The 12,748-nt window shown below is 39.0% G+C and overlaps 1 protein-coding gene across 1 annotated transcript in view; it reads left to right on the top strand.

Moving 5' to 3' along the window:
- Positions 1-12,748, top strand: part of LOC117078435 (teneurin-1) — a 174,971-nt gene that overhangs the window by 49,508 nt on the left and 112,715 nt on the right. The gene's annotated exons all lie outside the window — the stretch shown is intronic.

Raw genomic sequence — 12,748 nt, 5'->3', positions numbered from 1 at the left:
AGATACTTAATTCTCCCAGACATATGACATTTTTTTAAAATGAGGCAGAGATAGATTTGCCAATGTTTTATTTTGTCAAGTAAGAATATTTTTAAAAGAACTCACTATAATATACTATTCCTACCACTACCATAATTTCATAAATGAGGGATACCTTAATAGCAGAAAAGAAAAAACAGCCTGTTTTAAGAAATGATGGCAAGCAATCGAACCCTGACAATCAGAGTGAGATAGACTAACACCAAAGTCTTTATCTCTGTCACTCTGTAGAAAACAGAGAAACCTTCCTAAGGAACTTGATACAGGTTTGTAGCTCTGCAGTTTGGGAGCCTTTGATCCTTGTACCTTCAGGCAGTAGCTCATGTAAATCACCCTTGGACAGATGAGAAGATTATTTTAAAGTTCTCCAAAAGAGACATTTAGACATCCTCCCTTGGAAGTGTCTGTCATGATATAATCCCCATAGAGCTGAACTATATTTCTTAGACCATAGTATGTCAATTTTCTCTTCCCAGAGGGAGAGAGAGTGAGAGTGAGAGAGAGAGAGAGAGAGAGAGAGAGAGAGAGAGAGGGAGAGAGAGACTGATGACTCTTCTCTGCCCAAGAGACCCTCATATATTTAAATAATTAACTCATTTGTGTTGGACTTTACTGGAAAGCAAGGAATATGGACAGGTTCATATTTCCTCAGTAAATGGGAAATTATTGTAAAGACACACAAGAAAACAAGAAAGTACAAGAAATACCATCAGTAGCCTCACAAGCAGGCCTCAAACTTACAGCCTTGTTCAGGATGCATTGCATTTCTAGAAGGTCAGCATCTGCTCCATCAACTCAAAACCAGTTCAAGTTTTTTCCAAGTCCACTGCTTCCCACAGTGGTGACTCAGCCATACTTAAGACTGACTTCATCTCTCCTCCTGCCATACTAACGACCCTCCTTCTCTCTCTCAGCTCTTCACATTCTATGTGGTCTGCTAACTTGCAGTGTATCTTGCATTCAGGTTCCTCTTAGAGAAAATATTGTATTGTGTCAGCCATTTACTGTGCAGTCCAGGACACCCTTGTAAGGCAGAACTTTAGCATTAGGCTACCATGAAAGTTGCTGACCAGCCTACAGAGTCCTGCTTAATCCCTATTCTATTAGTGTAGTGGTTATGAGAACAACTCTGGAGCCAGCCTCTTTCCCTGGGTTCAGATCATTCCTTCTCTACTTACGAGCTATGTGACATTGGATAAATTACTTAATCTCCAAATGCCACAGTTTCTCCATCTATAAAGTGATTATCATAAAGATTATGTTACTCATAGGTTTGTTACGATATGATGATTAAATGAGGTGAGTAACATAAAGTGCTTGGCACATCGTAAGCATTCAACAAATGTCAGTTGCTGGTATTGCTTTTTTTCAGTTTTGTTGTGGCCAGGGTCCTGTGATCACATAGTATAAAGCATGGAGTCTATGCAGGTATTTGTTGCCTCAGCTTCTCTAAGAATGGTGTTGTGAGTATAACAGGCAGGCACTTGTGCTACTTACTCTCCATTTCCCCTCCCTGCCCACCCCACCCCTCCGCCCCCCACAAACACACACACATAATCTCTTTTCTGTCCTTCTCTGTGCTCTGAGAGGCTGGTTTCCATGGACTGCATTCCCTGAACGCCTTGCTCTTTAACTTCCCACTTGATTTGCTCAATGAGTGGCACCATCTGGAGACTGTAGAACAAGAACAAGGTCAGGGTATTTATCCCTCTTCCTGCTTTACTGCAGACTACATTAGACAATAGCAGCTCCTGTCTAGTAGCGCCTCCTCCAAATCCCCATGCTCTATCTTGCCTTCTGTATCATCACTCCCTCCTCTTCCCCCTACAAGCCCAGAAAGTTTACCAGTTATGCCAGTGCTTAGGTGGCTCTCCCTTCCTTGATAATTCTCTTAACTCTGCCCATGCCTTAATTCAAACCCTCTGCAGTGAACATTTACAAGTGCGACATCTTATCTTGCTGAGACCCTCACCGAATCATACTCAAAGTCTCTAATTCTCTTCTCCATGATATTATCCTACAGCATTTCCTTCACTAGGCGGATAATCCAAAATTCCTCTAATTTTTCTCTATAGGTCCTTATTTTCTAATTATTTTAATTATTATTTTTAAACTTTTATTTTAGGTTCATGGGTATGTGTGTAGGCTTGTTATATAGGTAAATTCGTGTCACAGGGTTTGTGGTACAGATTGTTTTGGCACCCATTTACTAAGCCTAGTACCCAGTAGTTATTTTTTTTGCTCCTTTCCCTCCTCCCAGCCTCCACCCTTAAATAGGCCCCAGTGTCTGTTGTTCCCCTCTTTGTGTCCATGAATTATCATCATTTAGCTCCCACTTATAAGAGAGAACATGCGGTATTTGGTTTTCTGTTTCTGTGTTAGTTTGCTAAGGATAATAACCTCCAGCTCCATCCATGTTTCCGCGAAAGACACGATGTCATTCTTTTTTATAGCTGTACGGTATTCCATGGTATATAAGTACCACATCTTTTTTATCCAGTCTGTCATTGATGGGTATTTAGGGTGATTCCACATCTTTGCTATTGTGAATAGTGCTGCAATGAACATTTGTGTGCATGTGTCTTTATGGTAGAATGGTTTATATTCCTATCCAAAGAATAGGATTTCTGGGTCGAGTGGCAATTCTGTTTTTAGGTCTTTCAGGAATTGACACACTGCTTTCCACAATGGCTGAACTAATTTATGCTCCCACCAACAGTGTTTAATTGTTCCCTTTTCTCTACAACCTCGCCAGCATCTATTATTTTTTGACTTTTTTTAAAATTTGCATTTCTCTAATAATGGGTGATATTGAGTTTTTTTTAACATGCTATTGGCCACATATATGTCTTCTTTTGAAAAGCATCTGTTCGTGCCCTTTGCCTACTTTTTAATAGGGTTGTTAATTTTTTTCTTATTAATTTGTTTAAGTTCCTTATAGATGCTGGATATTAGACATTTGTCAGATGCATAGTTTGCAAATATTTTCTCCTATTCTTTAGGTTAGCTGTTTACTCTGTTGATAGTTTCTTTTGCTGTGCATAAGCTCTTAAATTTTATTAGATCCCGTTTGTCAATTTTTGCTTTTGTTGTGATTGCTTTTGGTGTCTTCCTCATGAAATCTTTGTCTGTTGCTATGTCCAAAATGGTATTACCTCAATTGTCTTCCAGGGTTTTTATAATTTTGGGTTTTACACCTAAGTCTTTAATCCATCTTGAGTTGATTTCTATATATGGTGTAAGTAAGGGGTCCAGTTTCAATCTTCTGTATATGGCTAGCCAGTTATTGCAGCACTGTTTTTTGAATAGGGAGTCCTTTCCCCATTGCTTGTTTTTGTCAGCTTTGTTGAAGATCAGGTGGTTGTAGATGTGCGACCTTATTTCTGGGCTCTCTATTCTGTTCCATTGGTCTGTGTGTCTGTTTTTATACCAGTACCACGCTGTTTTAGTCACTGTAACACTGTAGTATAGCTTGAAGTTGAGTAATGTGAGGCCTCCAGCTTTTTTTCTTTTTGTTTAGGATTGCCTTGGCTATTAGGCTTTTTTTGTGGTTCCATATGAATTTTAGAGTATATTTTTTCTAATTTTGTGAAGAATGTCATTGGTAGTTTGATGAAAATAGCATTGAATCTGTAAATTGCTTTCGGTGGTATGGTCATTTTTACGATATTGATGCTTCTTATCCATGAGCATAGAATGTTTTTCTGTTTGTTTATGTGTTATCTCAGATTTATCTGAGCAGTGTTTTGTAATTCTCTTTGAGAGATTTTTCACCTCCCTGGTTAACTGTATTCCTAGGTATTTTATTCTTCTTGTGAGTATTGTGAATGGAAGTGTGTTCCTGATTTGGCTCTCAGCTTGGCTGTTATTGGTATATGGAATGCTAGTGATTTTTGTACATTGATTTTGTATCCTGAAACTTGCTGAAGTTATCAGCTAAAGGAGCTTTGGGGCCAAATCTATGGGGATTTCTAGATATAGAATCATGTTATTTGCTAACAGGATAGTTTGACTTCCTGTCTTCCTATTTGGATGCCCTTTATTTCTTTTTCTTGCTGTATTCCTCTGGCCAGGACTTCCAATGCCATGTTGAATAGGACTGATGAGAGAGGGCATCCTTGTTTTGTACCAGTTTTCAAGAGGAATGCTTCCAGGTTTTGCCCATTCAGTAAGATGTTGGCTATAGGTTTGTCATAGACGGCTCTTACTATTTTGAGCTATGTTCCTTCAATATCTAGTTTATAATAGAGAGTTTTTAACATGAATGCATGTTGAATTTTATCAAAGCTGTTTATGCATCTATTGAGATAATCAAGTGGTTTTTTTCTCTAGTTCCATTTATGTAATGAATCACATTTATTAATTTGAGTATGTCGAACCAACTTTACATCCCAGGGATGAAGTATACTTGATCATAGTGGATTAGCTTTTTGAAGTGCTGCTGGATTCAGTTTGCAAGTATTTTTTTTTAAGGATTTTTGCATCAACATTCATCAGGATATTGACCTGAAGTTTTCTTTTCTGTTGTGTCTCTGCCAGGTTTTGGTATCAGGATGATGCTGGCCTCATAGAATGAGTTGGGGGGGAGGAGTCCCTCCTCAATTTTTTGGAATAATTCTGGTGGGAATGGTACCAGCTGTCTTTGTACATCTGCTAGAATTTCGCTGTGAATCCATCTGGTCCTGGGTTTTTTTGTTGGTTGGTTGGTTGATTGGTAGGCTATTTATTACTGATTCCATTTCAGAGCTCATTATTGGTCTTTTCGGGGAATCAATTTCTTCCTGGTTCAATCTTGGGAGGGTGTATGTGTCCATGAATTTATTAATCTCTTCCTAGGTGTTCATAGTATTTTCTGATGGTTATTTACATTTCTGTGGAGTCAGTGGTAATATCCCCTTTGTTTTTTCTAGTTTTGTTTATTTGGACCTTCTCTCTTTTCTTCTTTATTAATCTAATTAGTGGCCTATCTATCTTACTAATTTTTCAAAACACCAACACCTATATTTGTTGATCTTTTAAATAGTTTTTCATATTTTCTAATTCTTTATGATCATCCTTAGACCCCAGCTAGGTTTTGAGGGGTTGTTTTTGTTTTTGTTTTTTGCTTTTTTTCTAAAATCATGACACTTAGAAATTTACCCAGTCCTCTCATGAAGAACTGACCAGTACAGCATCTAGTGGTCATTTCTCACTAGGGTTCACATAAATGCAGCTCAACTTCATTTTTTTTAAATAACAGGCTTATTGAGGTATAATTCATAGACCATAAAGTTCACTCACTTAAAGTGTACAATCATTGGTTTTTAGTATTTTCGCAAGGTTATACAACTACCACCAATATCTAATTCCAGAACATTTTCATCATCACTCCACGAAGTAGCCCCATACACATTAGCAGTCACTCCCCACTCCTCCCTCCCCCAAGTCCTAGAATCTGCTCATCTCCATTTTGTCTATATGGATTTATCTGTTCTGGATATTTGAAACACATGGAATCATACAATATATGGTCTTTTGTGTCTGGCTTGTTTTTCATGGCATAATGTTTTCAAGAGATCCATTTTCTGACAATGGTAAAATTTCTGAACAGTTGGTAGAATGAAGTTGGAGAATCTACTACTCTGAAGATGGATTGTGAGCTCTGTAAGAACACAGTAGATGATAAATAGTTCAGATAATAAATGAATGGAAACAAATAGGATCAAATATACAACCATTGAGCTGATACCTTAATATTTATGATTAAATCTAAATAAACAAAGAAGGAAATGGAAATGTCTATTTGTACTCCTGGTGATATTTTTAATCACTTAACTGATATGGGAAGAAATAGACTCAATTTTGCACCAGCAACAGTGCTGTATCTGACACTTTTCAGATTTGCTTCAAATTCAGAAATACTAGTGTAACTATTGGTAGGCAGAATAATAGCCACCCCCACAAAGATGTCCATCCTTTGAAACTATGAATATGTTATGTTGCATGCCAAAAGAGAATTAAGCTTACAGATGAAATTAAGATTGTTAACTTCTGATTTGAGATTAGAGATTATCCTGGTCTATCTGGGTAGGCTCAATTTGTCGTAAGGGTCCTTACAAGTAGAGAAGGAGTGGAAGGGGAGGTCAGAGTTACATGAGGATATTGATTTGTTTTTCTAAGACCACCAGAGCGGGCACAAAAGAACCAGCGACTAGGCAAGTGTAGGAGCAAAACTGCAAGTTTACTTTGGTCACCTAAGGTGTGGGGAAGAGGTCTGTCGGCCTCCAGCAAAGAAGGCCGACAGAGTCCCCCGGTGGGGCTCTCGGACGGAGTTCCCACAGTCCCGACATCCCGACAGGAGTGGGGCTGTGAGAAGGCCGCCTGGCGTCCCTCCGGAGTGGCTTTTCTAGGAGTGGGAGGGCAATAGGCGGGGCATGGGCGTGTCAGGGGGCGTTCCACAGGTGCGACCAGGTAAATCTTGGTCTCTTCGGATTGACGTCACCTGGCGCATGCCTAGTTGGTCTGCACCTTCCCGGGTTGCTGGCTGCATTTTCGCGCGCGGGAAAAGTTGGGGGGGATGAAGAACCCGGAAGTGCACCATCTTGCCTCCGTTCATCCAAACAGATATAACTATGGAAGAAAGGCACAGAGAGATGCAATATTGCTGGCTTTGAAGATGAGGGAAGAGAGCCACAAACTAAGGCACGTAAGCAGCTACTAGAAGCTGGAAAAGGCAAAGAAATGGATTTTCCTTAGAGCCTCTGGAAAGGAACTCAGCCCTACTGACACCTTGATTTTTGCTCAGTGAGACCCATTTGAGAATTCTGACCTCCATAACTGCAAGATGAGAAATTTTTCTTGTTTGAAGCTTTTAAGTGTTTGGTAATTTGTTACAGCAGAGATTGGAAACTAATATAAGATATGATCGGCATTCATGCAGTCCAGTTAGAGCAAGGATTTTGGTTAAAACTGTAACTAGAAAGGTCTCCCACTCTTTTTCCTCCCATGCCAGTTAAATATGAATCTCTGGTCCACTCACTTCTGGGTGATGGAGAAAGAAAGGTTCAGGTTTAAACAAGCTGAATTTAAAGTGATGGTGAATATCTAAATTAATTTGAAATGTGGGACTCTTGTTTTCCATGTAGCTCGGCTGTTGGGAATTGGTGTAATCTCTAAGGGCTCGAATATCACAGGAGAAGAATAGAGTGTTGAGGGACAGGGAAAATGAGAAAAGAAGTGCTTGAGATCCTAGGATATACCACCATTTTTTGTAAGGAAACAGACTTTGCAACTGAAGGGATAATACCAGAGTGACTAAATTAAAAACAGGGGTTGTATGAACTCCTTCCTTGGAGAAGTATCAATGGTAACTGATAAGATTGATTAATCCAAGTACAATATTGATCAAGTAGAAGAAGAGTAAAATCATCCCCAGGGTTCCAGTACAAAAGCCACAATCACTAGTTCATCTGGCTTAAAGATTTTGTTGTCTGATATACAGACAAGCCTCCCCTGCTAAAAACTCCATGTGAGCGTTTTAAATAATTTGGACTTAGTGTTTTATTCTTTGATTCTAAATAAAGTACGATGTCTGGAAATCATTGTATTTTATTTAGTTTCTTTCCCAACTCTGCTGCTTGCAAAACAATGTAAAAAAAAAAAAAATCATTACTGTTAAGTTCACAGGGCTGTTAAAATTCTAGAGATGGCTTATTTAATTTGACAAACTGGCTTGTTCAGGGGCTCTGATCTGCATCCATTATGTGAATTTTGTCACAATAATTCCCGATGTCCGCCTGTGTCTGCATACATTATCAATATGTAATAAAGTATTCTGCCTCGTCTTTATTTTAATTAAATTATATTGCAGCAGTTTGGAGTCCTGGAAGTTCAGGAAATCAGCCATCCACTGTTAGTAGCTCTGCCATAAACAGTTCTATTTTTCTTCAAGGTTATTGGCAACAACAATTGCATAATTATTTAGTACAGTAGTTTGGCAACAAAGAATGGTGTTTTTGGGAGAACTACACTTCCTAAAGGTTCATGACACATAGGAGTCTGTCTAAATTGGTTAGAGAGAAACAGGGGAACATTAATAGTAATAGGTGCTAAGCTATGGTTGCTTTGTGCACACAAAACATTCCTGAGAACGATGCTTTAGCGTTCATAAATTTCCCTTCAGTAAAACCTAAGCAGGTTGGGCAGCCACAAAAATAGCATCCACTGAATATTTTAATAACAAATGGGTAGTGCTTTACAATTTGCAAACTACTTTCACATACATTATCTCATTTTAATCCTTATAACATTCCTGCCTGGTAGGCATGGCAGAATTAGTATGATCTTCATGTTGCAAAGGGGAGGGTCAGAAAGAAAAGTAACTGGCCTAGAGTCCTGTACAGAGCAGGGATTCAAACTCGGGTCTCCCAGTCCTGAGTTCTGTATGCCTTTCAATGCTGCCTCTCCTCACTAAAGTAACCAACCCACCTTACTGGGTACCCAGTTCAACGCCCCAGTGGTTTTCTGTCAGAGAAGCTAACAGATATAATAATCTTTCATCATTTCTCCCCACTCATGAATTCATAATCGTTAACTGAGAGCAGGGCTGTTTTATCCATTCAACTTTATAGGCACAGTGCCAAGGATATGAGTTTTTCAAGGACCTACAAAATGTTTGCTACCTAAAAAACAAGTTTATTGTCACCAGAAGATGAAAAGGAAATGTGAAAATCAACATTAATAAATGTTTAAATAAGTGTCTGAAAAATGGAGCATCATGTCAGCTTGTGAACTACAACTCATTTTCATCCTTACATATGAAATATGTTAATGTAGGATATGAGTTGTATACATTTTAATATGTCTTATAAGATATAAGATAGGATTTCCAAAAGTGAGAGTTCCTACCAAGGTTTTCAAATGGCCTTCACTAATACTTTCATAAGCAAGTGGTCTTGTGCCCATTTCAAACTGCTGGTCACGCCCATTAGTAGATTGTGAAATCTATTTGGTGAGTCAATCAGCACTTTTGTTTTGAAAAATTGAATAGAATGTGATGGAATATAATAGAACCGAAGTGAGCAGAATTAAATAGAACATACCAGAATGTGATGCTGCAAAGACAGTATTGTCTTGGAAAATTTTGTTTCAAGTGTGTGTCTGTGTGTGTGTGTGTGTGTGTGTGTATCTCCCCATGTGGATGCTGAGTCACAATTAACAAATTGTGTTTCTTTTTTTTTTTTTTTTTTTTTTTTTTTTTTGTTGAGACGGAGTCTCGCTCTGTCGCCCAGGCTGGAGTGCCGTGGCCGGATCTCAGCTCACTGCAAGCTCCGCCTCCGGGTTTACGCCATTCTCTCGCCTCAGCCTCCCGAGTAGCTGGGACTACAGGCGCCCGCCACCTCGCCCGGCTAATTTTTTGTATTTTTTTTTTTAGTGGAGACGGGGTTTCACCGTGTTAGCCAGGATGGTCTCGATCTCCTGACCTCGTGATCCGCCCGTCTCGGCCTCCCAAAGTGCTGGATTACAGGCTTGAGCCACCACGCCCGGCCACAAATTGTGTTTCTTATCATGACTTTCAGACCTGAAAGTTTGAAAGCCATTGGTAGGATGATAAGCCCAGAAACAGAAAAATTAAATGACTTATCAAACCATGTGACTTATTTTCCAGATCAGCATTTATGACTGTTCTTGTCTTCTGGTCCCCTCTATCAACCCATATCAGAGGGGACTACAGAGGTATCCTTTCAACATTGGGTGACCACATAATTATCATTCAAACCAGATCCTTTTGAGAGTAAAAGGAGATACTGTTAATAATTACATCAAGAAAACAACATAACCAAGCACCATTTTTGGCCATTTGGGTTACATGGCACTTCTACTTCAAGGTTATCCCTAGCTTCCAGTCCTTGTCCCTTAAATTCTGAACAAATAAAAAGTTATTTATTTAGCACTACTGAATTGTGGGTCTTCCCCCTTAATAGCTGTTATCTAGCATAGTAGACGAAAACATTTGCCTATGAGTTGCTGGGTTTGAGCTCTGGCTCTGCCATTTACTAGCCATGCAACCTTGGACTTAATAACTTCATTTCTTTGAGTCTCTATGATATCTATCAAACTGGAGTAAATGTAGTTTCCTCATGAGTTTTTGAGTCTTCAAATTAGGTCATATGCACAAAAACATATTTAATTGTTATGTATTATACAAATGCAAGGCATATTATTTTGTGGTAATTATTAGGGAGACCGTTGATAAAAATTCCAGAAAGTAGGCTGGGCACGGTGGCTCATGCCTGTAATCCCAGCACTCTGAGAGGCCAAGGCGAGTAGATGACCTAAGGTCAGGAGTTCAAGACCAGCCTGGCCAACATGGTGAAACCCCGTCTCTACTAACAATAATAATAAAAAAAAAAAAAAAATAGCCGGGAGTGGTGGTGCATGCCTGTAATCCCAGCTACTCGGGAGACTGAGGCAGGAGAATCGCTTGAGCCTGGGAGGCGGAGGTTACAATGAGCTGTGATCACACCACTGCACTCCAGCCTGGGCAACAAGAGTGAAACTCTGTCTAAAAAATTAAAAAATGAAAAAATTCCAGAAAGTAGGTAATCCTTCAAGGTGTGGCTTCTCTCACATGAAAAATTATCCTGCCCTGTATAATATTCAGTATATTCCAGTGCTTCACAGATCACCTGCCTGGCACATAGAGCAGCTTGGTGAAGGTTTGCTGCGTCATTGAATAACAGCACCTCACTTTCCATCACAATATTGAATCCCTTTTAATCAATCACATTGTTTCAAAGGATAGCCAGTCCATTTTCAAGGTGAGTCTATTTCCAAAACCCCTTCCTCCCCCCAAAATATGCCTACATACTGCTAGGGTTAGTAATCTTACAATTTTTTACTGGATAGGGACAGGGAGGGTTGTTGTTCTTCACTTGTTTTTGATGCACTGGAGAGAAACTGACTCTCTAGCCACCCTGACCTTCTTTAAATTTCTCAAAGCTACCAAGTCTCAAGGCCTTCCACACATGCCACTCTGTCTGCCTAGAATGCCCTTCCCTATAAAGGTAAACCCCTTCTTGGTAAAGAGGCTTTTCCTTGGCTCCACAGTTCAACACAAATTTCCTGGTTACGCTCTCTCATAATGCTCAGCATTTTCCCATCATAACCTTTATTACAATGTGTGTGTGTGTGTGTGTGTGTGTGTGTGTGTGTGTGTATTTGTTTACTTTTATATTTGTTCTTCTCACTAGAATATAACCTCCGCTGGGGGGAGGGATGCTGTCTTGTTCAACCTCATATCCCCAGTGCCCCACAAACTGCCTGTCAACAAGAGGTACCCATGAAATATTGCATATTTGTTGAATGACCGAACAAAGAAATGAATACCGATAGAGGATCAGGGTGATCCCTTAGCCTTGCCTATGTAATGGAAAGGTGGGTCTGCCCAGCGAGAGGAGAGCAGTGCCCAAGTACACAAAGGCACTCACAAATGTTTCACATGAGCCAGCGTATCACTCTGCCTTTGGTGGCAAGATAGGTTATCCATGTTGGCTTTTATACAGCTAGACTTGGACAAAGCAGCCAGAAAATAAAAAATCTCATAGTATTAGGTTTTACTGTATGTAACCTCTTGGCAAAAGTGTTGCATAGCTATCTCACTCCTGGATTATTTTAATTTCCTACCTGTAGTTTCTCTTCATTCAACTACCTCACTCTAACACTATCATGTTTAACCCTTATTTTTGTAAATAGGTAGGGTAAAGATCTTAAGTAAGGGATTGCCAAACCAAATCCAGTGATTCACTGAAAGGATAATACATCATGTCCAGGTAAAGTTTATTTTAGGGCGAGAAAAATGGTTCAACATTGGGAAATCTATTGCTATAATTCACTGTCTTAACAGATTAAAGGGGAAAACTATGTGAATATGTCTGTAAGTGCCAAAAAAACACTTGATGAAAATTCAACACCTGATTCTGACACTCTTAGTAAGCTAGAAATAATAGATAAACAAAGCATTTCAGGCCACTGGGCAGTGTGTCAAATTGAGGAGCCTCTGGGCTAATCTTATCCTACGATAAATCACTAGAGAATAGGAAAAGATAGAAAAATCTCTGAGAGCAGGTACTTGTTTTAAATAGATAGCATTTTGTCTACATAGTATATTGGTCTATTGTTGCCATGGCCTTCATTTGGTTCTTTAGGTTTTTTGTCTTTTGTGTTGTTTTTGTTTTTGCATTTCTCTTGTATTTTAAAAGAATAGAAAATATTTATTATTATATTCAATAATTCCTTTTGGAGAAGAAGATTTTAATCTTGTCATTAAGTACCTTTTAAATATCATGAAATTATTTTTAGATGTTCCCTGAGTTCATGAAGGTAACATGTAAATTTCTCACATTGACTATCAGACTACTTTTAATTATATATTGCCATCATAAATGCAACTATTATAAATTCTGAAGTCTTAGCCTGAAGCTGTTGAAAGTCATCTGCTTAATCTTGTCATATTTCACACATCAGCTTCACTGCATGGCACCTTTACCTTGGCTACCTAATGTCAGTCTCCTATCCTAGCCCTTATAGTTGAATTCACAGTAACTAAAGTAGGTTATCAGAGACGCGGTGACCCTCAGCCTTCTTGCCATTGCCATGTCATACAAATGCTGCTGCTCTGATAAGCAGAATGAACATTCAGTCATTTTTCCAATGTCAAATGGCTTTGGAG

Source organism: Trachypithecus francoisi, unplaced genomic scaffold (genome assembly GCF_009764315.1).
Source record: "Trachypithecus francoisi isolate TF-2019V2 unplaced genomic scaffold, Tfra_2.0 Lachesis_group6, whole genome shotgun sequence".
NCBI classification, from domain to species: Eukaryota; Metazoa; Chordata; class Mammalia; order Primates; family Cercopithecidae; genus Trachypithecus; species Trachypithecus francoisi.
The sequence above is the reverse complement of the archived record's forward strand: the minus strand, read 5'-3'. Positions and strand labels throughout refer to the sequence as shown.